At 39.3% G+C, this 27,880-nt stretch overlaps 1 long non-coding RNA gene across 1 annotated transcript; it reads right to left on the bottom strand.

The window, feature by feature from the left end:
• Positions 1-23,886: 23,886 nt before the first annotated feature.
• LOC106112803 (uncharacterized) lies at positions 23,887-27,419 on the bottom strand. Its single transcript, XR_003556696.2, has 3 exons — positions 27,043-27,419; positions 25,928-26,182; positions 23,887-25,038 (listed from the first exon to the last, which is right to left on the bottom strand). It is a non-coding gene; the product is annotated as an uncharacterized LOC106112803 (long non-coding RNA).
• Positions 27,420-27,880: the final 461 nt, after the last annotated feature.

Here is a 27,880-nt window from a genome sequence, read left to right as displayed (position 1 = left end):
GGATACAGAAAAGCAAAGATGTAAAAGGCCAAAAAGCTGAAAACAGTAAGAAAGGTGCTAAAGGGAACAGAAAAGCAGTAAAAAGATTTATGAAAAATGATGACGCCATTAGTGATTCCACGGTTAAAGCAGGACTGACTTTGATAAAATGAGGCTTACATCCATTTATTAAGCAAAAGAGTAAATGTGGATCATAACCAAAATGACACCACCTACTCTAGATAATGATTCAATTTTTTCAGAAGTTACAAGAAAATTGTTTAAGGAAATTGAAAAAATATGTTTGCACTCAACGATTGTTAAAACTCACCTGGAGTAATTATTCTGAAGTTTCTTCACATGTCTTTGTATCCCTTATGTGTCGAAAGGGGAGGAAAATTACAACTGCAGGTCCTTAGATTCAATAGTATCCATCATAGACTTTGCATACAAGGCTGTCATTGAAGCCAGTAGGAGAGGAAATCATGCCACGATCTTGAATTTCTAGATGAGCAGGCCAAGCTTCATTGCACATTGCTGGATGTATTTTCAATTCCATTTTTCCTCATGAGCAAAGCATAGGAAATTCAAAGATGGCAGATAAACTCAGTCATTAACTGCTGTTTCAGTTGCTTGTTATTCAAGCCATTTCAATAACAGACTTGTAAACAGAAACATGGAAAAAAAACTCAGTTCTGAACATTTTATTGAAAAAAACTAATCAGCACGAAAAATTAAACTGCATTATTTTTCATCTTGAGAAACTCTTCAGAGGGTTGAGTTTTCACTGAGACTTTCGCTAGGGGATGTCTCCAGCAGCAAAAAAACCCAAATATTTTATTCACTAATTTAATTATTTATGCTGAATTTCTTTATATGTATATTAAAGTAAGTAAAATAATAATGAAAACAACTAACTAATAAAACTTAAATATAATATCATCAAAATATGAACTATAAATAAAAAATATATTAGTATTTATATAAATTTGATCTTTGTGTTATTTATTCATTGTCTTGGGGATAAGATGAATGTCCATTTTGCGTGAGAAAATCTCCCCTTTAGGTTCTGGGAAGCTCAAGATCCAATGGCCAGCAGAAGTCTCTTGCGTAACATCCAAGTCACACTTTGAAGAAGCCACACTGAGAGGCAGCCCTGGCCCTTGCACATAAAAAATGAGTTTAAGATATTATTCCTGGATTTTATAAAGTCTTGAGAGGGACTACATTTGGGAGTAAAAAATACTGACCAAGAGAAACCAGAACAAAGAGGAAGGTGCAGAAGTTTCAGCAACTGTATAAGGAGTCACGGGGAAGAATTTAGCATCCTCACTCACCTCCTCTGAAACATTTTCATACCTAGGTTTATAAAAACCAAGAATAATGCCTATTTTCATGTATTTGTGGCATTCATACTCTTTCACATCTTTTTTGTTTTTCCTCAAGACTTCGCTTAATCATTGGTCCTATTTCTAATAAGTTAATATCCTCTGTCCTGAAGTATATGAGTTAACTGCGCTCCATGGTGTAAGAATTGGGCAGCCATTTATTCCTGTGGGCTTCCTAATACCTGTAATAGCTCCTGCAGAAACAGTGTTTCATGCTATTCTTTGGTGAAAACAACAGTACATGGAAATCCATTTTTCAACAATCATGGCTGTCTATTAAGTTGGACAACACCAGAGAAAATTAATCACAACTTTCCTTGATACACCACATGCGTGTTGTTTTATTTAAATTGTACATTATTATTTTCCATGAAACACCCTTTAATTAATGTAATTCTTACAATATATGCTGGGACATAATGTGCAGTTTTTCCCTATACACAGTTTCTTCTAAGTTTACATGGCACATTTCCTCAGCAGTTCTTCTCCAGGTTCTCCATCCCAGAGGTAAGTGGTGCTTCTTTTATAACAAAGAAGCTGAAGAAAAACTTCTCATGTAAGTATTGGAGATGTCCTCTAAACAGTAAAGCCCAGGTTTTGGTTGTTGGGATTTTTTCCTTTGTGGTTTTTCTTTTTTTCCTTAATGTGTCATCTCATGCTCCAGGGAACACCATGGCTCCCACACACTGCTGAACCACCCTTGCTGGAGGACAATAACCTAACCTCTAGTGTGCAGGTAGAAACAAGCAGCCAAGGACAGGTGGAGTGAAGAACTTCTTAAGCTTGTTTCACCGTCAAAGAAAACACATAATGTAATTACAAACTGTAGTACAGACAGGTTACCCTGTCTTTTCATTTCAGTGAGGAAAGCATGAGATGACGTGAAGCCATGACTTGAACCACTGAAAGAAACATTGTGACAGCATAATCTGGACCATTTTCTATTTTAGTCTCTACGATGTTGATGGCAGTTTGGCCAACAACAATACACAGGAGAGATGGCAGACATATACTAGTATGATCATATGTTGTTTACTATAGTGCTTGCAGAGGTGTGCTCTTAGAAGCTGCAGCTTTTTCTCTGTGACCAGAGGTAGGGAATCACTTTGAATTACAACAGTGAGAAGCAGCATTAGTGACCAGCTGTGTTAAAGCAGATCGTGTTGGCAATTTATGGAGATTGAGAGGTTGTTGGAAAGACATCACTGGAGATTTGGGGATTGCTAATATGGAGATTTTAGTCATGTGTGTGGAGTCATTCTCAAAGGGGATTTCACATCACAGTTGTTCTACAGGTTGTCATAGTCAGATAATAATCAACCTCAAAGGAATTTAGTATGGTTTCAAAAGCAGTTTCTGATGATAAAAGAATTGACTTTGGAGTAGTTTAGTCAACTTCTTTCTACTTTGTCCCATGCTGTACATTCACTGCTCTTCAGGACATGCTGCAAAAGTCCTTCCTGCCTTTGCAAGTATTTAGGGAGCCTGCAAGTTTGTAAGAGAAAGAGCTGAAGGCTAGGGGTGACTTAGCTGATTTTTTATGGTGTGCTATTGTCAGGCCTCCTTTAGGGCCCGATGAGAATATATTAACAAGAAAATGCTTAATAGGCAATTTAATGAATAAAGATTTTTTTTACTGGGAAATGCTACATTTTCTGATTGGGTATTCAATTTTAGAGGATTCCAAGAAGTCTAGATAGGTACCAGAAAATGAAGTAAAATGAAATAAATAATTCCCATCAGTAAGACCTGAAGTTACAAAATGAGGGCAAGTCTGGACTGAAATGTTTAACATTGTTTAAAGAGCTCCATCACTAACTCTTCCCTTGACAGGCTTATTCTTTTAGCAAATATTTTTTTGAAATATTTCTTTCCATGTGGCAATACCATATGTTTCATATTGCATAGATTTCCATAAACAGAGCACATACACACGTTTTATAGACTATTGGTCTTTTTCCTGTTCTGAACAATGTTGATGAGAGTTTTTTCCCTGACTTTTATAGGAAATATTTTATTATCTTTTAACAGATTGAGCTATATCATGGGCTGTTGGGGAAATTTTATACTTTTCTAAGCTATTCCTTAGAGTGACTACAGAGAGACTAGGCAGTAAACTAATACAGTTTCTTGTCTGCAGAAGTGCATTCGTCAGTCAGCCCCCCAAAACACCCACCCCAGTAAATGAGCTCCACCCTGAGCTCTGCTACAGAGGCTGTGTGGTATCAGCCTGGACATCTCACCTCTCTGCGGGTCGTCCACATCCAGGCCTTGCTTGTCTTCTCTTCACACACTGAGGCCACCATTTTGAATGCTTCCATTTTTATCCTGAGACATATTAAGCAGCATGCAATTTTCTGAAAATTACAGCTTTTAAGGTATGCAGTTAAGCAACCAGAATCAGAGTCCCTGCTTAGGAAAAAAAAAACAACAACAAACAAACCACAACCAAAAAAAAAAAACCCAGGCTTAAGTACATCTCTGAGCAGTTATAATGCTATTGTCCGACATACTTAGCTAATTAGTAGTTGCATTTTGTTTGCAATAATGTTAATTTCCATTGCACAGAAAGAAGTCGAGGAAAGAGATCACATAAGCATGCCAGAATATTAAAGCCATACTTTGAGGTGCACCTATGCCACCCCTGCTGCTCTGCCCTCTGAGCTGCTGGCTGTTCCTCTCCAGGCTGGTGTCACCTTGCAGGCAGAACCAGCAGAAGTGCTCGTGTTCTTGTGTGGTGAGCCGGGATCAGGAAACTGATACAGCTGTAAGACAGCCCAGCATGAACGGCCTCTGTGCATTCCAGATGGATCAGTTCCCTCAGCCGCTTTTAGTCTCTGCTTTAAAAATGCTGCTTCTGGCATATTGCAGGTTGGCACAACGGAGGGAATGGGCAACATTAGCTGTGCATGGGGATGGCTGTGATTTTGGCAGTACTGTCAGCTTACAGGTGCCTAAACCTGCAGCCTAAGATTTTCAATAAATGATGAGGCTTCATGACACAAGAGCTCCGTGAATTCTTTCTGCTTATAAATTAGACATGACTGAAAAATTCTGTATGCTACTGGTACAGAACTTATAAATAAACTAGGAATGGAAACATACAGGTAATACAGACTTAGCAATAATTTACCAATGTTGTATTTTTCTCCTTTCTATATAATATCTGTCTCTGCGCATAACACTAGGTCATTCAGTAAAGTCCCTCTTTAATAAAGTAATCTCTTCTTAGTTCTACAGGATGGCCTTGTCTTATCAGTCATTTTAATGAGGGCAACAGTACAGAATCAAGATCACTTATTGATGCAGCATTTTCTTTGTTAAGGTTATCCCAGGTAATGCAGAGGTGAGCAATCAATATACCTGTTTGAAAGAGCAAATTTTCAAGGTGTATCATGTATATTTCTAATTATTTGCAAATGTCATCATGGTACGGAAGCATCTTCAAAAAGGGAAAACTGACTCATCTTGTCATATTCTGGAAGGATTGTGTGTGGGTTTTAGAATAGTAAGAAGAAAGTTAACATTTGTATTCCTTCAAGTCCTCTTTCTCCACACTGACCTTCTAGCTGATTATTATTGCAGGATTATTCCCTGGGGAACATTTTTACAAATGCTTTCTTTCCTGTGACCTGTCAATAGATCAGGAAAGTTCAATTGTACTTAAGGAAAAGGGAAATAAGCAGAATTTTCCATCACAACACAATCCCAAACCACCCTTTTAAGGCTGTATCTTTCCTGGTGATGCACACCACAGAACCCCCAAGCCAGATTCATTCCTCTAGCAAGTGGTAGCCACTGGGAAAAAGAAAAAAGCAGTTAGGAAAGCTTATGTCAACCATTTGAACAGCATTTGCCTCCAGCAGATATCACTAAAACAGAAGGCAAAATAGTGCCAGCTCTCACAACTGAATGTTAACCACCGGTCCCAAGGGGTAAAGTGTTGAAATGGCCAGAGAGATGTCAAAGCTAGTAGAGCTAAAGCAATACAGTCCACTGGGCTGTGAACAGCCTCCACCATCTAATCAAATCCCTATTTGGTGTTGATTCAGCTGCCTCTGAATCCTCGATTTGTTTTCCCTTGGTGAGGTCTCAGTTTTAGGACATGGCCAAGAGCAGTGCTTTGCTTACGTGTGATTTTTAAGTGTCGGCTACTGATTGTATTGTACTTGCAGAGATCTGAACTCTCTGAAAAGATCTTGAGTGAAATTTTGCATCTTTTCTCCTCTTGCCATGCACCCATAATGTTACAGAGAAAAAAAAATAATCCTGTTGCTTGTCATGGTTGGTAAAATAAACATGTTTTTCAATCCGTTAGTGATATAGTGCTTTCAACAGTGGAATGAATAATACCAGGTGTTCCGTGGGATAGAGACACTGTGCTCACATTTTGTTTTGTAGGAAACCGTGGAAGAAAGCCATGTTTGCATTCTATAGCTGGAAACAAAGAAGTGAATATTCTTGAAGTGGCTGCCTTCAGTGTGAAATGTGGAATGAGGGAGGTTTTGTTTACTGTGAGGAATGTCACTACCAAGTTTCTTAATCCTTTGTCAACACCAAGCTAATTCAGCTTTCATAAAGACAGGGTAGGGCAATGAGTAAATGGATCAGTTACATTCTTCTACTATCACACTCTACTAACATTAGAGTTTGCAGGTTGCTCTGCTTAAAGGGCTGTCTCAGATTTATGTTTCATGGGGATTTTTTTTGGCTAAATCTTTGGCAGACTGTGCTTTAAGAATATAAGGAAGTAACAGAAGATGTCTGTGAAACAAATATGACGCATTTCACAATGATCTCAGCTATGCAGTAATAGTAATTAAAAGCTACAATACCACAATGGTCAGTACAATTAATGCCATTAAAGCAATTAGGCCCAGCAGCTGTAGGGTCAAATAAAGACAGCTTTGTAATGGCAATATGGCAGAAGAAAATTACTGACATTTCCACCTAAATTGTATCCCCTGAATTATGGTCTTAATACTAAATAAATAAAGTTACAATAATTCAGAGACTGATTACTGATTAAATTAGCGCAACTACTTGCTCCACAGTCGGCTAGGGTTAGTGTTTTAAATGTAATTAATAGCCTTTACTCACTCTATCTGGTTATACATGGTGTTTCTCATTTACATTCCTTTGCAATATGCTGACAGCACTAAACGTCTGAGAAGAAAGATCTCACCCACTGGAGGAAAATGGTTCTTCATGTTATAGTGTTTATAATGGACATGGTTGCTGCACTATTCTAATAATAATGACCAGAAAAGGAATGTGGGAGAGAGAGGCTCTATGCTGTTTTCTTTTCAGTTTTGTGTTCCAAGCCTTTCCTGGAGTCAACGTGAAATGTAATTGCTCTTTTGACCTCTACCTTCTCTCTCCCCAGGTCTGAGGAAGAGCTACACTGGTTGATTATTGCAGGAATGAAAGGCACTCTGACCTTGTCAACCGAACGCCTTGCTGCTTTCAATGTTGCCCATTATGCTGAAGGCAGGCAACTCCTGGAGAGAGGCTGAAATCTACAGGAGAGCTGCTTGCTGGGCAGCCTGCCAGCGAGGGCTTCAGCAGCAGCACGGCAGACACCACCAGGCAGCGAAGGAAGCCAGCTGGGGGAGGGAGAGCGGGGGACTATATCAAAACATTGTTAGCACAGGGTATAAAGAGTTCTCAGATGCTGATCACAGATTGCTTCTTCATTAATATGACTTTACATCATCCCCCTGAAAAGCAAAATAGCAGAGACACAAAAGAGAAAGAAGAGTGCACTGATCTTTTTTTTTTTTTTTTTTTTGCAGTGGAATGTGACGGTCGTTACATTTAAAAAATAAAACAAAAAATGCCACCCAGACCCACAGTTTTCACAAGAATAGAGAGATTGTTTCTGTATAAGGATCCATTGAAAATACTCCTCCAAGGAAAACGGGTCAAATACTCAGTTGCTATAATTGTGCTAAATTGGAAAACATTCACCGTAAAATCTTCCTTAGAATATTTTTGGAGCTGTAAGAGGCTGGAAAACATACCACCTGGCAAACATTCTCTCTCTTTTCATGTGTGTGTGTGTTTTATAAATACATTTCAGAAAACCAAAACCTCAGAATTCACAGTCATAAGAAGACATTATTTGAAAATATTTCCTATTACTCTGACTGTAACTTTCTTTGCTCGGAGCCAGCCATGGATGACTGGCTGAATGAGGCTTCTAATTTGACCTGAGGATAACATGGAGACTCAGGCAAAGCTGGCAAAGGACAATGATAGTGAGAAGCTGGTCCATGTTAAATTAAGCTATTCAAAAAGAGTTCCAAATAACATGGGCATCTCATGCAGAAAGAGAGCCTGTCCCAGTGCAGTCACCAGTGTTTCAATGTCATCATGGTTTGAAGGCTCCCTAGTCATTCACATGAAATGAATCAATGCCCTTTATTTCATTTCTTTTTCTTGGTCACGTATCCCTATCACAAAGAAACACTACCAAAACGTGGACAAGAAACACTCATGTTGTTTCCTCAAGCTGAAGCAAGGACTGGATAATTACTAGATTACTTTTACACTCATGGAAGCTAATGCTGCTTGCCAGTGGTAGAAAAATGGAGTTAGGAAGACAAACATACTGCCTATATTGTGTCACATTTTGCCCCAGCCCTGTTAGATCCTCGCATGTCCTGCCAGGGGTGATGGCTGTTCCTTGTGGCAGCACTGCATTGCGTCTTGCTGTTCCCCTTCCCCTGGTCTGGCGGGGAAGGCACGCACTGCGTCTTCACAGGCACTTTCTACCTTGAGAGGATTGTTGAATCAGGTCACTGCTGCTCAGAAAAAGAAGCCCTGCCCCACGTTAGTGCTGTACTGCTGCCCAAGAAGCTCAGGGCAAGAAAACTGAAGAAACTCATACTAGGTCATGTCCAGAATTGAGCACGTTCCCCTCATCAGGGCAGGGTGTTTGGACCAGCAATGGAGAATCTATCAAAAATCTTTATGTACATTAAAAATAGTTGATGACCTTTACTGTTAAAAGGAATACCTCCCATCAAGATCGTACTGAGATGGTCTGACTTTGTCTAAGTTTATCACCAACTAATTCCATGCAGTTATGTCTGTGATGGAGGTCCATATCATCAAATTTGTGATCCCTTGTAAGGAATTTGAAACTATGAACAATGCTCCCATTTAAGCTCTCTGTGACAAACAAAATTCACTGCACACCCCAAATCTTTCACAGGGAGGCTTATTTTCCAGTCTTCAAATTTCTCTTCTGGTTCTTTTTGCATTTCCTCCAGAATATCAACATCCTTCTTGAACACAGTGCTCCCGTACAAAACATCCTACTGAAAGAAAAAGATAAAAAAAGGTGAGATTTCATCTCCTGAATCTTATTTGAGAGCCATGCAGCTTTGTTATTCAGCTGACTATTCCCCATAAGCCTCAGCTCATTTTCAGAGCTGCTGAAGTCCTCTACCCTGTAAGTAATGGCTTCTATTGTTTGTTCCAAGCTGAATTGCTGTATGGTATGGCTGGTCCCTTTCTCATTCGTTTTGTTGGAAAAAGAAAAGCCACAGTGTTGTGTCAAAGTGAAAGAAGCCATGTTTTAAAATAACATGTGTAAAGAACCTGAGTGTGCTAATACAGGGGATCCTTTCATGCAGTTACCATACCTTTAATAGTTTTTCCATGGAACAAATACAGATTATAGACAGGAATTGTTATATTTACACTTCACCTTATAGTGAAAGGGCATTCATATTGAGTACTATTTTTAATATTATTCTTACTCATGCTCTGTACATTCAAGAAGCAGTTACCAGAATTAGTGTTGGAAAAGGGAGCGTATTGTACAGGCAGAATTGGCATAGTAATAAGAATGAAGCCAGGTGAGCAGAAGTCTAGGACACAAATAAGAGTAAATATATTTTCTCCATCACGCTGCAGGAGCTAAGTGGCTTTTTTCTCCATTCTTTCCAGAGTTCAAATCCCTGGCAAACAGCTTGCTGAAGCTCAAGTTATTTTGTTTGGAGAAATCTAAAAAGGTTAAGCCAACTAACACCATGAAACAAATGGATCAGAGGTATTTGAGCTCTGGAAAGTCAAAGTATTAAATAAATTGTAAGTTCATGCTGTGCCAGTTCTTAGTTTTCATTGCCTTAATCTGAAGGATGAAGTAAAATAAAACTGTTAGATAAAAACAAAACAAAATAAAAAGGTATGAGTAACGTGACATGACATATATAAAATAGAAAAGAATTGTTTTCACTCAGTGTGCTCACATAGAACCTCAGCAAATCAGTGTATTTTTTCTGAAAGCAGTTCAAAGAACATGAGCTGCCATTTGTACCCTGTGGTGTTTGCATCTCTCCATGCTTGCCATCTTCCATGCTTGCTACTCAAACAGTTTGTATTGTAGATATGAAATAGGAATTTTGATTGTGAACCTGACAATGTATCCATGGCTTTTTGGCAGTCTTGATGGGTGCAGTTCTCTGTAATAAAAGTACCCACTTAACACAAATGCCTTATGAACATGTACAGCTACATGCACTTTAAAAACCAAATATTCCTGAATGTTGAATGCACTTTGCATGCATTGGCTTGAAGCACAGATCCTTGTTTTCCCTGCAGATCAGGCCTAGTAGGTATTCAAAGAGCACAGAATTGCATGCTACCTTATACATTCTCCTGTCCACCAAGACCTTCATTCTATTAAAAATTAATAAGAAATGTAATTTCTCTAAAGTATGGTGGTACATTCACCATGAAATCATTGGTATATAAAGCAAAATGTTTAAAAATGACCCAATATAGCTCAAAAAACCCAACTTTATAAGGACTTCATCTTGGCCCAAAAATGAGAACTGAATACTAGGAAAATTGAAAAGATACAAGTAGTTTTCCAGTGTGTGTGCATGTTGCTGTTTGATCTATTTGGAGTCATCTTTAATCCTCATTTGGGATTTATTTTGTCTGGTTTGATTGGCATTGTTCTTACAGAGGTTACACTTTCTACTCTTAAAGCATATGGGGGGAAGGGGTGTTACTGAACCTTAGAAGGTAACTAGAATGGAAACCCTGAAATCTACATTGAAATGCTGGCTCTTTTGCTATCTGTCCAACCCTGCAAGGTGCTGGATTTTCAGTGTTGTCATCGAACTGACCTGGGAGAGATGATAAGCCTCTGGAAAAATCATGCACCCCTGAGGACTGGGCTCAAATGTGTCTATAGGTTCAACAATTGGCTTGACGCGTACATGCAATCTACATTTGCTCTTTGCTTTATTTTAAAGGTTGAAATGTGGCATTTCAAAAATATAATGCCAGATAAGTAATAAGTCTGAATGTTAAGGGTTTGCTGAATATCAGGTTTCATCCAAGGAGATGAGAAAGTCATAATTTCTGCAATATTTGCAAGATTAGGGCTTTTATTTTTGTAGGAAGAGTAGATTTTGTCAGGGCGGCTGGCAGCTCATTGTCAGCAGACGGGTAGGAGTACAAGAAGCTTCCTTGTGTTCAGTATCAGCAACCCCTGTTTAATTTGCATTTGAGGGAGTTTTTTCCATAGCGTATTCATTTGCCAGTGAGTTAATGTGTCCCTGCATAATCAGATAAGAATGGAATAGAATTACTAATGATAAAAGGAGGTGGAACAAGGGCATGCCAGCAAAGCAGCCTTTCCTTCGCCCACCTAATCTGAATAGACCACAATTTCAACTATCTCAGGTTTAGTTTGGTCTTATTTCTTTTCCCAAGGTAAGAGTAGAGGTTTGGGGTTTTTTCCATCAAAACTGTGATGAGAGAATTAAACGCTGTGGATTGGCTATGGCAGCTACTACTTCATTCTGTGAAGCTGGAGTTAAAGAATAAAGCACTCTGGCTTGCAGCTAGGCAAACACGTTACTTATCTTCTAAATCCAATCCAAGAGCCAATTAATTAAAGCAGAGTAAAAAAATATTCTTTGTGAAGCATGAAGGGGAAAAAAAAAGACAAAATTTTGCTTCCAGTGCAACATATTCTAAATGTGTATGAGTCGATAGTCATAATTACATTAGAGTAAATGCAAATGCCATAAACCTTTAGGGCTGTAAGGTACCATCCATGAGGCAGGCCTGCACAGGGAATGAAGGAAGGAAGGAAGGGAGGAAGGAAGGGAGGAAGGAAGGGAGGAAGGAAGGGAGGAAGGAGGGCTTCCAGGCAGCTCTACCAGCCATGCTGGGTGCCCGGCACTCAGGACACAGCGGCACACAGCCATGGTGTGGGGCGGCCCTGCCAGGCCCGCTGGGGCTCAGGTGGGCCCTGGCCTCCCCCTCCGGGCCACGGCTGCTCCCCGGGTTTGCCTGGCAAGGCGGGATGGTGCTTCAGGCTGTTTAGCAAGGCACTCGCAGGCCCATGTTTAACATCAGGTAGGTGGAACAGTGATGAGCAAAAGGCTGCAACGCAAAGCTGCAGCATTTTAAAACATCGCACAAAACCCCATAAGCTTACCACTTCTAAAGTCATCCCTTCAGTGTCTCTTAGACAAAGCAGCAGTACAAGCACCCTGGAGTTTTATGTTGTATTATTACTTCTAAGCTTCTGTAACTTGACATAAACTATTCCTGTTAGCTGAAACACTTTGTAATGTAGACGGAGCTACTTTTGAGTCAGAGAGACAGGTGTTAACGGCCAAGATGCAGGAGGCCCAATTTTAAAATTGTGTGTGATGTCATTTCATTTAGCTTCACACAGCTTCTAATTTGGTTTTGCCTGAGCAAATTCTCAATGAGTTCATTGAGCTACACCCTTTAAAAATGATAGCTAATATAGAAAGTGGATACTTCGTACATTTATTAAATCTGCTTAACAAATCTCATAGTGATTTTAGTATAAAACTGTGAGCATATATGTCATGATATATTGAAAACAAATACTGAGCTATGAATATCATAGCAGTATATAGGCAGTTTGAAATAAAAAGAAAAAAGAAAAGAAAAGAAAAGAAAAGAAAAGAAAAGAAAAGAAAAGAAAAGAAAAGAAAAGAAAAGAAAAGAAAAGAAAAGAAAAGAAAAGAAAAGAAAAGAAAAGAAAAGAAAAGAAAAGAAAAGAAAAGAAAAGAAAAGAAAAGAAAAGAAAAGAAAAGAAAAGAAAAGAAAAAAGAAAAGAAGTTAACACAATAGCTCAATATATCTGTTATGCTTTTTCAATCTTTATGCCTCTAAATATGTATTATGTGGCAAACATAAAACAGTTCCTGCAGCCTAAAGCTTTCCTGTGGATTTTGCTTTGGCCCCTTAAAAATGTATGTATACTTTTCCTGTTCGCATATCATCTGCTCAGCAGGACAGACATGCCAACTATAAACTATTCTGCCTAAGTAACATAAACTACATGACCTTGTACTGGCCTTTGCAAATTATTTGGACCAATGATGTGTTTAATTGGGAACTTAATGGGTGAAAGAGATGTTCCTGTGCTTTTTCCAAGCCACAGTCATGTTCTTCCGCCTTCACTCCCAGATAACTCTACTGACTTTGAGGAAGGCAAACTTTGGACCAAAAAGATAAATAGAAGTAGTAGTGCAACGGGCCCACACCAACTTCACTGCCAAAAACCAGCAGAATTTGCATCACCAAGCAGCAAGCAGATCAAGCTGTAGAACAAGGCAAGCAACAACTGTGTCTGCTGAAACAGTCTTCCCAAAACAAGCACCAGATCCTTGAGAGAAGTTGCAGCCACCCGAAACTGACCTTTGTGACTACTAATGCTGTTGAAGAGCACTGAAGAGTATTTGATCCTATCAGTGAAATTACAAGCATCTCCTTCAAGCAATACAGCCCAAGAATCATCCTAGACATTACAGCAGCCCAGTCCTTTCTGAAGAAGCCCTATGCTTGCTGCTACCAAGTTCAGACGTTACAGCTGTCTTTCTTCTAAACCTTCTTTTCTTCGTAATGTAATTGGAAAATTACATAGCTATCTAATCTGAACAGGTTTTTGCACTTTGTCCTTCACTGTTGTTCTTGAAAACTTAGTATTGTCATAAGAACTGTAGTGGTATCTGTCTACATACAGGATTATGGGATTCTTCATTTAGGTAGGAACATGCTTCAGAAATCACCCTCGGAAATCAGATTCTATCCAAAAATTCTAACTTTGAATACCTCCAAAGTCACCTTATAGTCAGCAAACTACAAATAAGATGCAATATGAAAGAACAGTGAAGGTATTGAGATCCAACATAGCAGCAGAACGCTGAGCAAGAAGGCCCCTCCTGTGGAAATTGGAGCACATCTCAGACAGAGTTTGATGCAGAGGTGCCAAACTAAAGACATCTAGCACCTGAGGCAGATACTCACACAGGAGGAACAATCCAAGTAGGATGGTTGCTCTGTCTAAAACAGACAAATTCAGCCTATGGACAGTAAGTTCAGATCACAGAGAGATCAGGCGAAATAGCTTCAATGGTAACCTGCAGTGCAAAGGTTCTGGTTTTCAACAGGTTTATATTGGTGTTACTGCACTTCAAATTTTTATTTCTTTTTTTAAAAAAGGCATGTTCTGACTGTGCTCACACTAGAATGACAATGATTAATTGCTAATTCTTCATCCCCTTGTGGAGTTTATTTATGGTAGGCAACTGGTAAAGTGAAAAGAACTACATGCCACTGATTTTTAAATATAATTTTGTTCCCTCTGTACTGAAGATTCTTTTCAAGTACAATACATCAGTTGCTGAATCACTCAGCTTATAAGAATCTCAAGCCCCCACAAAATTTTCCAAAAATAGGTGCAAACAGCTTTCTTGCTTCAACTTTCCCCCAGTCCCTTAAGGGATTGGTGTTGCCCTTCAGATACACAGAAGATGCCTGGGAATTTCTGTGATCTTTAAAACACACAATTTTAGCTCCACTGTATTTATATGAAAGCCAATTCTGTATTTTTCTCTAAGCCATAGAAATTGTTAAAATATGTAAGGCTTAATGCCAGTTAGAATTAGAGCCCTTACTGCACTATTTATAGACATTAAAATATGTCACAGCAATTGTCCTACGTAGAAAAGCTCCAGAAGCTTGTATTTTTAAACATATTCAAGTGGATATTTACATAACAATGATCGTGAAAGAGTAGGTGTGTTACGCTAGGCAAATCTCTGTAAGTCACTTGTTTCCACAACTGGCAAGAGCTTTTTACAAAATGTAATAGGAATGTCTACAAAGTTGTTGCCATCTACCCAGAAGAAAAAAATAATCTGCATTTTAAGAGAATTTATTCATTCACATAACTGGACTCTAAAGCCGTAAATGGCTGTGTTGTGCTGTACGCTTCCATTGTTCCCAGAACTGTTGCATATGTTTATTGAATTGGTCCTTTCCAGGGGTTAGTGCTGGTCAAATCTGACTTAATTTTTAACTAAAAAGGGGAAAAAATTATTTTATTTAAGTAGCCCCCTAAGCTACAGTCTGGAATTTGCAGGAGTACAAATCTATGTTTAGGATCTATCTTATCTTCTCTGAACTCCAGCAACAACGTAAAGGCACTATTCAAGACACACAGCCTTAAAGAAGGTTATACTGAAGCTTTTGAATTGCAGGGGGTTTGATTCAGCAACAACAAAGATGAATATCCATTCCTGCCTGTTGATAAGAAACCAAAAGATTTCTAAAAGAGTTCACGGACCTTAACTTCTATGGAGAAAAGCCACAGACTGACAAACTGGATGCTCTCTAGAAACAGGATGACCTCAGATAATTGAAAGGCATGGGATATGGTTTCTGTGCCTGCACAGTAAGATGGAAGGATCAGACTTCCAGTACATGGGCTGCTTTCTGTTCCTTTGTGAAGGCAGCTGATCATTGCTACGCAGGCAGCTCCAGGAACACCTGCGGGGTTGCAGAGCAGCTTTGTAAAGAATATGCAATAGGTCCAATGTGCCTGATGCTAAGCCTCCTGCAATGGCTGTTGGAGAATCTGTGAACCAGGGGCCTCTGCTCTGAGATGATCCCAAATAATAGCAGTGAGAGTGAGAATCCCTCAGAAACAGATTCATTATCCCTGTTGATTGTTTTGGTCAATTCTTACTGATTTGTGAAAAACAGACAAAGCGATCACCTTCATGCTTTTGAAATGAATGTGGTAATGACAGACAGACATAAATTCTGCCAACAAAGTTAATTTCCTTTTTTCTGCTTTAGTGCTTCATAGCAACCCACAAAGACAGCCCAGTGGGCAACAGGGACAATAGGGTGCAGAAGAGGGAGATAGCGTTAGTAATCAGGTGTTTAAATATTTCTTCTTTTTTTCTCCAGTTTTTTTGTCAAAAAACTGCAAATCAAAATCATATTATTTGATGGCAATGTCTTGTATATAATTCCATATAATTGGTCCTACTGTATTCCTTTAGCAGCATGGAACGCATGTCAATTACTATTTGCAGGTTTGGATATGTATATGTTACAACTTTCCTGAAAGGCTTGGAAATAAAAGCATTTTCATTTAGGTTATTAACATTATGTAAATGACAACATAACTAGCCTTGATTTGCTGCCACTACCTTGGAAATATTTAAACATTATTATTACTTAGCTCAACATTCCAGTTTTATCTCTGAAATTAATGCTTTTAGGCTCAATTTATGCTTGTCAACAAATAATGATCATAGATGTGAGCTGGTTCATAATCCAGAGGTACTAGGTTACAATGTGTTGCCATAGAAACTGTGTTTTATTGCATTTTCTCTACTTGATTTAAGACATTTGACAATCATAGCAACTGTTTGCCTGTCTTCCTGAATCATAAAAAATTCAAAAACACAAACAACCAATAGGGGACATTCATACAGTTCTTGGCCCTCACTATAAAAATAAAAAAGAAATGACAACCTTATATTTAATAGGGATCTTTTGTGAATAGTTTATCTCACAGAATGTCTAGAAGTGTTGGAAAATTCAATCAGTGGTTAGTCATCAAATAGACCTGTCTTGCCTGTGGTTCATTTTGTTTATTGCATCATATATCTTTTATGATCACTGGGACTTTAGCCTGAAACAGCATTTTCTTTAACAAGAGCCACGTTTCCTCTAACGTTGTTTATTGCATCTGAAACATTACTCTTTGAAACCACAGTACATTTTCAATTGAGCAAAGGTCTGTAACGGAATACAGCACGTCTGTGTTTATTCAGGATCCCAAGTAAAAAATATCCCAGTTCATGTAACATTAATCACTTTGCCAGTGTTCAGCTGAGGTCATTGCCACATTCCTAGCAGTATTAAGCCGAGTCAAGATTAATCACGTACATTAAACCCTGCAAGGAAAGCACGTGAAGCGGATCTGAAATTAGACATTTGGTGAAGGACTAAGAGAGCACTGTAACAAAATATGTTAGCAGTGTAGCAAGCTTTCAGAATGATATGAGATTTTTCCTACTATGTTGTTGTCAGCTCATCTATATTTAAGGCTTTGTTGCTGTCTCCTTCATTTAACCCATTTTTTTGAGTTTTAAATAAGACCACTAAAATAATTTCTAGATTGTACGTGGGTTTTTTCCCCCTTTTTTTACTTATTCATATCTTTTTAAAATGCATTAATGTATTCTTATATAACTCAAATTAGGCTTCTGGGATTTTTTAAAACCAAGTAATAAAATCCTGCAATATTTTAAGACAGGAAAATTGAATAATGAAAGAGTATTTAAAATCAGTTCTCCTTTCATACTTTCTCTTTTTTCTGTATGTGCACATATGTTAGTACTATATGCTGTGCGTTTCATGCTGATGTCGCTGCAAGCGTAAAAGATGCATTTTACACGATGCCTGTATGTTCTACACAGTAGACTGTAACAATTCCTTCATCCATTCTTGTAAACGTCCATTAAATATTTGTTTGTTTTTATTATGTACACAGACATAAAAGGATATTTGAAGGGCAAATAATTCCCACTGAAAACCCCAAGGAGAGAAATCTATGGTGACATGAGGTTTACAGTCAATTATCTCTGTCTTGAGAATATATTGACGTGTCAAAAACACTAGATTCATGGTTTTTTAAAAAAAATAGGAAACTAGGCAATTCAGCAACAGGAATGGAAACTAAACTGCTGAACTGTAAAATTAAAGCAGGCAGATTAACATTATTTTGCCATTCTGCAATAGCCTAGCAATGGCCTGCAATATCAAATGCAACGGTAACAGGATTTTTCAATGGTAACATGAAGTTTTTTCATACAGGCAACATCCAAAATCTGGGCTTGCCCTTACTGTAGCTGTATAAGATTTCAGACTTACACAGCTTGACAGAGTCACAGAAGTAAATAAAAGATGCTTTCACACAGTTCTCATCAGAGCTCAAAAAAGGCTCCTGGCTGGGGCTGGATGGACTGAGCATTGAAGGCAATCCCTCTCTCCTTGGAGAGTCCTGTGATCCCTACCTGACTTCTAGGATGTTCAGGAGAGATATCACCACCTCAGGGTCCTTGACAGGAAAGGCTGTTTTCTACAGAAAGGGTAATTGGTCCTGAAAAGAAAAAAGTAATCCTGAAAAGAACACCTAGCACCAAACTCTACAAGTTTTAGCACAGTCATGACATTTCTGCAAGGGTTCAGACACAGGTAAGGTTTTTATCTCTTCTTCCCTATGAACTCTGACATAGCAAGGGTGGACTTTTTGTAGTAGACCAGTGTAGAAAGCAGCAAGAAAGTTTAATGCTTCCCTGCCCTTAGAAAAGAATGTTCTTATTAGGGATCATGGGAGGCACTGGTCACAGCTGAAGGCAGGAGATGCTTCCAGTAGCAATGAACTTTATGAGACATCTGTTTCATGTGTGTTTGCCACAACTCTATGCTAAACTGATGTCTGGAAACAATCTTTATTCAGATCTGATTGACATGTAGTCTTGATGTTTCTCTATAGAATTAGACTTTTTCCCAGTGTTGTCTGGGAGGTTTCTCTAGCAAGTTCCCCTTTGCTGCAGAGGCTTACAACACTGGGGGTGAAAACAAGTCTCCTGCCTTCCTTGGGTGTACCGTGGGCATGGCTTCTGTCATTTGGATATAGGTCTCATATTTGCTGTAGGACCCAGGAATGAATTCTGTGGGCCATGATGTATCAGTAGTATATAGAATACATACTCTTTGCACCTCCTAAAATACTTACAGCATGGCTTTCTGCACTGGCAGGGATTTGTACTTCTTGTACAGTGTCCTTTCTAAACCCATACTCCGGTGTTCTCTTACAAAATAGCTAGGAGTCCAATGATTTCAACTATGCTCCTAGTTCTGCCACAGACCTCATGCATAACAACTGAACTTACATTCACCCATACTACCTGCCTATCTAGCAGTTTGTCTACTAGATATCTCTGTCATATTTGAGCTTCTGTCACATATTTTGATGGGTATTCATGAATACCTGTTTGAGAAATAAACCACACTTTCTTGGGTTTTTTCAACTCTTTGTGGAAAATAAAAGGTAAGAAAACTAAACAAACAACAAAAAAGCTTTTGTCCCTCTTTTGTGTGTTTGAGAATATTTGCTTCCAAAAACTTCACTAATGGAAGATTAAAGTCAACTGAAAGGGCCTTGCATGCCTGCGATATTTCAAACTGCATGTGCGACATTGCCTGTGGAGTTTACCACTGGCTTTATGTGAGACTAAATTGCCAGTACCTGTCCCATTGGCTTTAGGTGATGCCACAGTATTATGCTGGGTCGGTAGTATTACTACAGTTAAAGTTCCACCTCTGGAACAACCTGACAATATTTTCCTGAGTGCCTTTTTTTTTTTTTTAATTGACTGGTCAATTGATTGCATGACTGATATCCCATTACAGATTTGGAATTAATATTGAGTCTATGCTGGTTCTAGAAGTAGGGATGCCTCTTAAAGATACTTCTCCATGATCAGCTTTAGAGCTGAAGAGACAACAGGAATGTGTCAAGAATGTCATTAAAAAGTTCTGGTTTTGTTACATTCACAGTGAAGAACAAGACTGTTGAAATCGTCTGTGAAAAAATATGAGTCTGTAGCTCTGTGTGTGCCAGTGAATCCATCCCAGACTGATGCACTGAAGGCCAAGGGAGATACAGCACAAAGTAGTCCCCATGGGTGAGTCTAAGACAGGCATGTGGTGCTTCAACAAATAAGTAGCCTGGCCAGAAGACAGGGAAGAAGCCAGTGGGCAACATGGCAAGAAATCAGATGATTTAGTATCAGGTTCCTTGTGTTTGAAAGAAGTCATACCAGAGATTTATTCTGGGTTTCTAAAACTGCTCAATGAATTTCACTCAACATAAAGATACACAGACCAAGATAAGAAACAGTAACTCTTGCAATTATTTCTTTACTCCTGATTTCTTACCATTTTGGAACATTCTTCTGTAGTCAATGGCCTGGCCCAGAATATTCTGTCCAAACCATTTAGTGCCTTCAGCTCAGCTAATCTTCTATTACATATGTTGATCTATCAGCCAAACCTCTCTTCTTTGCTGTGAAAGCAGGTTTATTCCTTCCCTTCATTTGCCTAGGATGTCACATGTGTCTCTGTGAGTCCCTGTTCCAACACTTCCATTTCTTTGCACCTTTTTTTTTGGTGAGGAAGCCTCTGCAAAGTGTACTGTTGTGAATTTATAGCATAGCCATTCTCCTGCACTAAATCCCTCGTACTGTGGATGCTCTAAGGACAGAGGCAGATCATTTCTTTTTACTTCAGCCGTGCCAGAGGAAGTGGCTTCTATCCCAAAAGTATCGGAAGTTTTTACCTGTTCCTTTGAATTAGGTGCTTGCATGGCTGTGTCTTAGTTTACTCTTGGCAAAATGAATGGGATTGGTTTATGTTTAAAAAGTATTTTTTGCCAGTCCAGCCCATAGACCTGGTGATGGCAGCTGGAAGGGCAGTCTGGGAAAAGGCAGGTCTCTGTCCTTACAGTATAGTGAGATGGAACGGCATAACCCAATGTCATGGTTTACTGGGACTGAAGGGGGTGGTCCTGCTCTGTCCAGCCCTCAGTTTCCTCTCCCTTGCTGCCACCTAACCTGCATGTGGACAGTGTCCCCTCAGAGTGACACAAGTGCTCCCCTGACTGTGACTGAGCCAGCAGCAACATAACCCCACAAAACAGCCAGCAGTTTTTTGTTGGCTTATCAGGCTCCGCTGACTTACTTAGGGGTCAAACGAGTGCCAGAGCTGTGCAATGGAGAGGATGAGACCACACAGCTTGAAGGGCTAGAGAAAAAGTGGGAAAACAGGGCCTGAAGAATGGGACTGCCCCTTTTGGCAGCAGCAAGCTCTTAGAGCAGCTCAAGTGTCTGGCTCAGCTGCACCCTTACCGTGCACAAAGGATGCCCATATGAGAAAGAGTGCAGTAGTTAGTGTGCTGTAAAGTCACACCCCTGCATACTTTGCAGTAACTTCACTTGATCCATAAGTCTTTTGTTCTGTGTTTGTTCTCCAAATTCCCTCCCTGCAGGCAGGTAAAGGAAGTAGCTTCAGCTAATCTCCTTAGCATACCTATTGTCTGGCTAAAGTACAGTCATTATGTTCAACAAGCCTCCGATGTAACCCGTCTGGAAGAGAGAAGACACAGTCCGTGAGATCTGGATACCCATTTGCCAGGGCATTCAGCAGTACAGCAAACCCGCAAGCTCAACCATACCAGCCAGAACTCCTAAATTTTACCCACTCACCCCATGGCTGCCTTATGTCAGAGTTCAAATTACTAGACGTTGATTAGGTGGGAGAAAGGTTTGCCAGAAAACTTCTTCTGGCTGAATGCACATGCACTGCACAGCACAACAAGTCGGGCCCTTTATCTCATTAATTCTGTAATTAACAGACTTTTCCCAGTTTTGGAGAGATCAGCCTTTTTGTGAGCACAAGTAATGCCAGTGACTTGAACAGAAAATGTGAAAATTTGAATTAGATTTTCAATGACCAGTTTTGACCTTATTCCCTCTAGTAATTAGCAATAATATTCTACCAGAATCAACGGTCGAACAACAATAGAAGCAGTTTCAGGGTATGACTATTAGGCTGTAAACAGCCATTGCAGATGAAATAGAGTTATTTTCCCAGTCTGTTGTGACTTGTTTATCACTGTACTTCCATGCCTCTTCCCACAAGTTACTAAACCTCACCTTTTCCAGTAAGAGCCCCCTCTAACCCACTTCTGCCTAATTGAGTTCAGCTACTTAAACAGTGGGGAAAATAGTTTTGCTAATTTGTCTCATTTTGGCTGGAATGGTCTAGGGAAGCACTCAGGTCAGGGAGAATATGATGTACTCTCCCCAGACAGATGATGGACGGTACGTCTTCCACCAGCACAGAGATCTGCAGGGTAAATGTCTGTACCGCTCCAGACTCCCAGGGAGATATCCAGTGATGTCTTCAGAGTAACAAATATTTAAGGAGCAGCTAGACATATATTGGATAAGCCATTTAAACATAATTTCATTTTAATGGTTTGTGTCTGCAAGATGTAAATTAGTAATGGCTTATCAAACTTTACAGTTGAAGTTATTAAAAAATAGCTCTGAATAGTAGATTATTTAAAAAAATTATATATGTATGTACATACACTCACATATGCACCTACTCACATTACTGCAGGAAGAGCTACAATCTATTTGGGGTTTTTTTGTCTCTCATAAAAGAAATGGCTCACACATGTTGTCCAGCTTGAAAGTTTCCAAGAGAGCTGATTGCCAGCCATTATTTTCTATTTTATAGTGCATTTTTTCACTTTTTCTTTGGTTTTGTTCATATGGACTGCTCAGTGCAATACAGAAGTTTGTAGAGGGCTGAAATTCCTAGATCCCTCCTGAAAGCTTGTTATTAACAAAGGTTGCTTAAAAGTACTTTTCTTAGCTGCTGGCTGCTCCTGAAATGTATAACAGAGCTTTCAGGGAGGGGGAGCGGGGGAGGCAGGGAGGGGAAAGGAAAACCTCAAAAAGAGAAGGAGGGGAGAGAAGAAAAAAAAAAAGGAGAGGACACTAATTTTCTGCATTCTGAGTGGAAGGTATAATGTCTTTATAAAGTAATAATTAAAAGAAAAACAATTACTGGTGCCTTATCTGGACTTTGCAGCTGTACTTACCCCTTTTGCATTAGCAGTGTGTGTTTTAAGGTTATGAAAAAACATGAAAATTGCATCTTAAGAGGAGTTTTATTCTTTTTCCTAGGATTTGATTGAAACAGACAGCTACATTTTGTGTATATATAATTAGGCAGTAAAATAGGCTTTGAAGGCAGATTTCTGTTTAGTATGTGAGTCACACGAACAACAGTCTTTCATTCAGCAACCAAAGACTGATCTTTTTAATGCCTCAACTCGCTCAACATGTTTTCTGAATGCTACATCTTGCAGGAAAGAGAAAAAAAAAAAGGAGAGAAGGAAAAAAAAATCCCAACAAACCAGCTTTTAAGCCATATTTCTCTCTTTCTTTCTGTTTTTCCTCATTTCCCCAAATGAGAAACAACCTGAAAAGCCAATCTAGCTAGTCTGTGGTGATTTAACCTTATGCAAACTTATTTTTATTGTCTTTCTTTCCAGACTGTTGTCCAGGGCAGCACTGAATGCTGCACCAGCTCTAGGCGTATCTAATCCCTCTCATAAAAGGCCATTGTGGTAGTAAAACTGAGACCAATGGCTTTTTCATTCTCCACCTCTCAGCTCTCCAAAGTAATGGCAATGGGGTCTCCTCTTCATGTTTTTCTTTTCAGATGCATAGTTTCTCCTTTTAATAAGGCTAAAATAGAGAGAAATAAAAGGAACACAATCACATTTTCCTCAAAGCTCTTTCTATAAATACCTTCTGGAGAACTGAACTTAGGAACAGTTATCTGCAATCTGAGTTGTTGTGACACTGTGTGTGAATACAGCGATGTATCCTTGGAAGTTTCTGATCATTCTGAAGTATGTGAACATGTTAAAATGTTGGGCAGTTAATACTTAGGGCTTCATATTTTCTGCTTAAGGTCACACTCTGGCATTGTTCCTCACCCTGAACCGTGTGGAACTAAGGATGTGATAAGGGTAGTGCTCGACACTGGCACAGTTCTCACACATACTCCTTGCAAAGTAATCATGTAGAAGCCATTGTCCACTTATTTTGTACACTTGCAATGCACTCTTGTCAACAATACTTTCCCCCCAAAAAGACAAATTATAACCCAGGTTTTTTTACAAAGTTTTTTACAAAGAACAAGTAAGATGAGTACACAGCAGATACTCTCCTGAAAAAGTGCACTTTCTTTTTTTTTTCTTTTCAGAAAATCTTGACCTCAGTGTTAAATGTTTTCATTAATAATATGCTAACAGATTGTATTTCAGAACATTTCGAACAGCAGTACAAGAGAAAGTTGGTCTGCATTTGATTACAAATTTTTATTTGACCTCAGAGGAATGCTTTTAACCAGCAAAACACGGAGTGCTAGATAAAAAGATTTACAGGTAGAAATAGTTCACACAAATTCATTCCTCCAAATAAAACCACTGCTTTTTAATACTTCTTATTAATGTCAATGTACTCATAGATATCTTTTAATATCACCATTAAAATTAAAACCCAGCAACTTTGTTTAAAAGCTATAAAACTTTGCTTTGGGCAAAATTTTAACACAAGTGTTTTAATTCTGAGGGCATCACATTTGTGCACTTACGATTATAGAACTGTAAAAATGAAAAAGCCACATTTTGTTATAAAAATTCTGTGATTTATTCCTAAATTTCAAATCTGGAGAAAAAGGAAAGGAGGAGTATGTACTCTGCAAAACACTATCCCATGGTCCAGAGTATGGTATAACTTGTAAGTATCCTTGTCTTTTAAGTACAGCTTGGAAATTTTCTGTTGAGCATTCTTGATGGATATCAACTAGAACCCACTTTGCAGAAGCAGTGATCCTCACAGCACTTCTTCCAGGTTCTCTTATAGCATTTCTGTGGGGAGATGGTTGCATAAAAATAGCACTTCTGGCTCCAGGACACCAAAGAAAACCTTTGGCTTCAGAAGGATCCCTGAGCATCTCCTAAGGACTGAAGGCTTCTTTAACCAGAATTAAAAGAAATGTGCACCAGGTCTTTTTCCACATCTCCGTGGCTGTTCAGGGAAGAAGACTAAAAGTTTGCTGCCGTCCCCATTTAAAGGGTCTGAAAGCACAAATCATCTTCAGTTAAGGCAGATAAAGCAGAGACCTGTGTGTGACTCTTTGAACTGTCTGTCTTTCCTCTAGTTCCAAAGAAATGAGTGGTTTCAGTCACTGGAAGGTCTGCTGTAATAGTAGTTATTCACAATACACGTCTAAATCTCATGCAGATGTCTTTAATCACATTGCACTTGATCTCAATATGTTTAACAAACACAGTCCTCAGGGCACCATGTAAGGTAAGTAATCACTGTTACATGAAATTATAAGCAAGGAAACAGAAACATTGTGATGAGAAGACCCACAGGTTTCTAAGTCCAGATTGTGCAGAGGCTCAGGAGCTAAACATATCACCTCTGCCTGTGCCTGATACTAACAATGTCAGCTTGAGTGCATGCCACCGCTTTAAAACAAAGACCTACGTGATCCACTCAGTTTAGCTAAACACATACCTTTCTTCCTTAAGAAGAACGATCAACCAGTGATGATGATGTGTGTAATTTTCTTGTATCATAGCTGTGGCATGTAACATCAGCTAAGTTTCATGGCCCCTGCTGTGGTACAACTCCTAGATGTTGAACGAAGAAGCATAACAAGATTATTGGATTCTTGTACACATACTGCATATTGACAAAGACATCACTGAAATAGGTTTGAACGTTATATAAAATTGTCTGGATTCTCAGGTTATTTATTGCCTTTTGTGGGAAATTTTCACAGCATTACATATTTTTGTGACTTGATATTCCTTACTGCCAGACTTCTAAATCTATGCATTCCTCAGAGTGTTTTTCTTGCCATTTTCTTATTTGTTTATCAGGCTTCTTCTCTTTTCAAATTAAATTTTTGCAATCACACCTACACAGAAAATATCTAAAGCCTGGATGGGTCTTCTCCTCAAACACCAAGAACACAGTTCTGCAGTGTTTCAGGTACCTCCATAGAGAATTTAAGCCTTGCAAGTAAGTAGTGTCTCATCTCATCTAGGCTCCCCTTCTACTACAAAACATAACTGCATTATTTTTGGCTGAGGATTTAAGGGTGTTTTTACATCCACACATTGTTCTAATTACCATTTCAAGGCAAGATGGCCAAGTCACAGAGAGAAGTACCATGAACTTCCAAAGGTCACATAATAATTGTGAGACAGCTGAGAACAGACCGCCCCAATTCCCCATCCTCTGCACTAATGACATAATTCTTTCCTTTTTGCATTTACACTGCCCTCTTTTCTGTCTTCCTTTCTTGGCCTTTCTTCTTTCCTACTGCCTTGACCCCTGTCTCCTCACGCTCCTTTTCCAGATGGTCCCTTCTTTTGCACTTGAGGGTATGAAGCTCTCCGTGTTTCTCTCCTCCTGCCCCAGTACAGCAAAGGAAGCAACAAGAGAGCAACAAGGACAGTCAGGAAAGCAAGAGGACAGAGTTGCCAGGTTTGGTACACACAGAGAGGTTCTTACGGATACTCTCTTCACTTGCAGCTCCAGCGGCCCACATACTTGATTTGTTAAAATGCCTCTTGGCCCTATTATCAAGATCTCAGGCATTCATCTTGTCCCAGAGCATTTATTTTCTCCTTCCACACCTCTGCAGTTTTTAAATCTACCAGATGTCAACTCCCAAACACATTCTGATAACTTCTCTGGTGAGTTTTCAGGGTCGTTCCTCTTCAAGCTCCTTCCTGTCAGAAATGTAGCAGCATACTCATTCCTCCCCTGGGGATGATATACCTAACGTTAGCTTCAAAAACTTTCACAGATTCATTCCTCACTTCACCAGCCACCAGTACACACTCTGCCTCTTAGTCATTTTTATCTTACTCCTCGTATGTACTATCCAATCTTATCTCTCACCTATTCCTTCTGCTCATCCAGCAGCATGCTTCTTGCTCTCCTTTCACACTGGACAACAAATCCCTCTCACCCTGGCTTCTGCGGCAGATTCCTTATGTCTAACTGGCTACTTCTCAGCAATTTCCATTCGAAGACTCATCTTCCCTCTCACTGGCCTATGACTCCTAGCCTTCTCTCTAATAAAAGAATCCAATTCTATTCCCTAAGCCTGGTTTCATTCCCCCATGCTCATTTATTCTCTCTGAAAATCTGAAGTATGGCACCCAGCCACTGGCCTTTTGTACATTTTTCACCTTAGCACTGCTATAATATGGATGCTGCCCAACTGAAATACTGAATCTGCATCCATCATTTCTATTACAAATTATAATCGACTGTGAAACATTAAGCTATTTTGTATGAAAGTAGCTGTAAAAAATACACTACATAATAGAGTACTAAGACTACGACAAAAGGCTTTAACAGATTTTAACATGTATTACCTGTTTCTCATCACACACAGTCTATTAAGCAAGAAATGCATGTTTTTAATATTAGCTGAATGTTTACACAATGTGTTACATAAATAAATAAGCTGTTTAAATTATTTGAGGAGAAATTGAGTATCTATACAGTGAACTGAAGGCTATGTTCATGTCTGGGTAAGAGGTTTGTAGTTCAAATTCTACAGCAGAACTTCACAGAACTATTAAGTTATAAGTTATGGAACAGAAAAGACTTACTAGGTCATTCAGTCCATTCTAATGCCAATGGAGTCATTCCCCATAGTATTTATTCTTAGGGCTTTTTCCAGCCTAATTTTCAAGTCCTATGCAATAGGACTTAAGAACTTCCTCTGGGACATTATTTATTTCACTGATTAGCACATTTCACTGTTAGTTGTTTTTTTTTTTAATCTTCAGCTGTTGTTCCTCTCTCCCCCCCTGCCCCATGCTTTCAGAAAGATAGCTTCTGTCCTGTCTACCTTTTACACTCTCTCCCTACCCCCAAACAAATACACAGAGACACACACACAGACACAGACACAGACACACACAGACACAGACACACACAGACACACAGACACACACACAGACACACAGACACAGACACAGACACACACACACAGACACAGACACACAGACACAGACACACACACACACACACACACACAGACACAGACACACACACAGACAGACACACAGACACAGACACAGACAGACACACAGAGACACACACAGACACACAGACACAGACACAGACGCACAGACACACAGACACACAGACACAGACACACAGACACAGACAGACAGACACACAGACACACAGACACACAGACACACAGACACAGACAGACACACACAGACACACAGACACACAGACACACAGACACAGACAGACACAGACAGACACAGACAGACACAGACACACAGACAGACACAGACACACACACAGACACACACAGACACACACAGACACACACACAGAGACACACAGAGACACACAGAGACACAGACACACAGACAGAGACAGAGACAGACACAGACACAGACACAGACACAGACACAGACAGACACACCG

Source organism: Falco peregrinus, chromosome Z, assembly GCF_023634155.1.
Source record: "Falco peregrinus isolate bFalPer1 chromosome Z, bFalPer1.pri, whole genome shotgun sequence".
Classification (NCBI taxonomy): Eukaryota; Metazoa; Chordata; class Aves; order Falconiformes; family Falconidae; genus Falco; species Falco peregrinus.
Note: the sequence above shows the minus strand (reverse complement) of the source record. Positions and strands in the feature narration are given on the sequence as shown.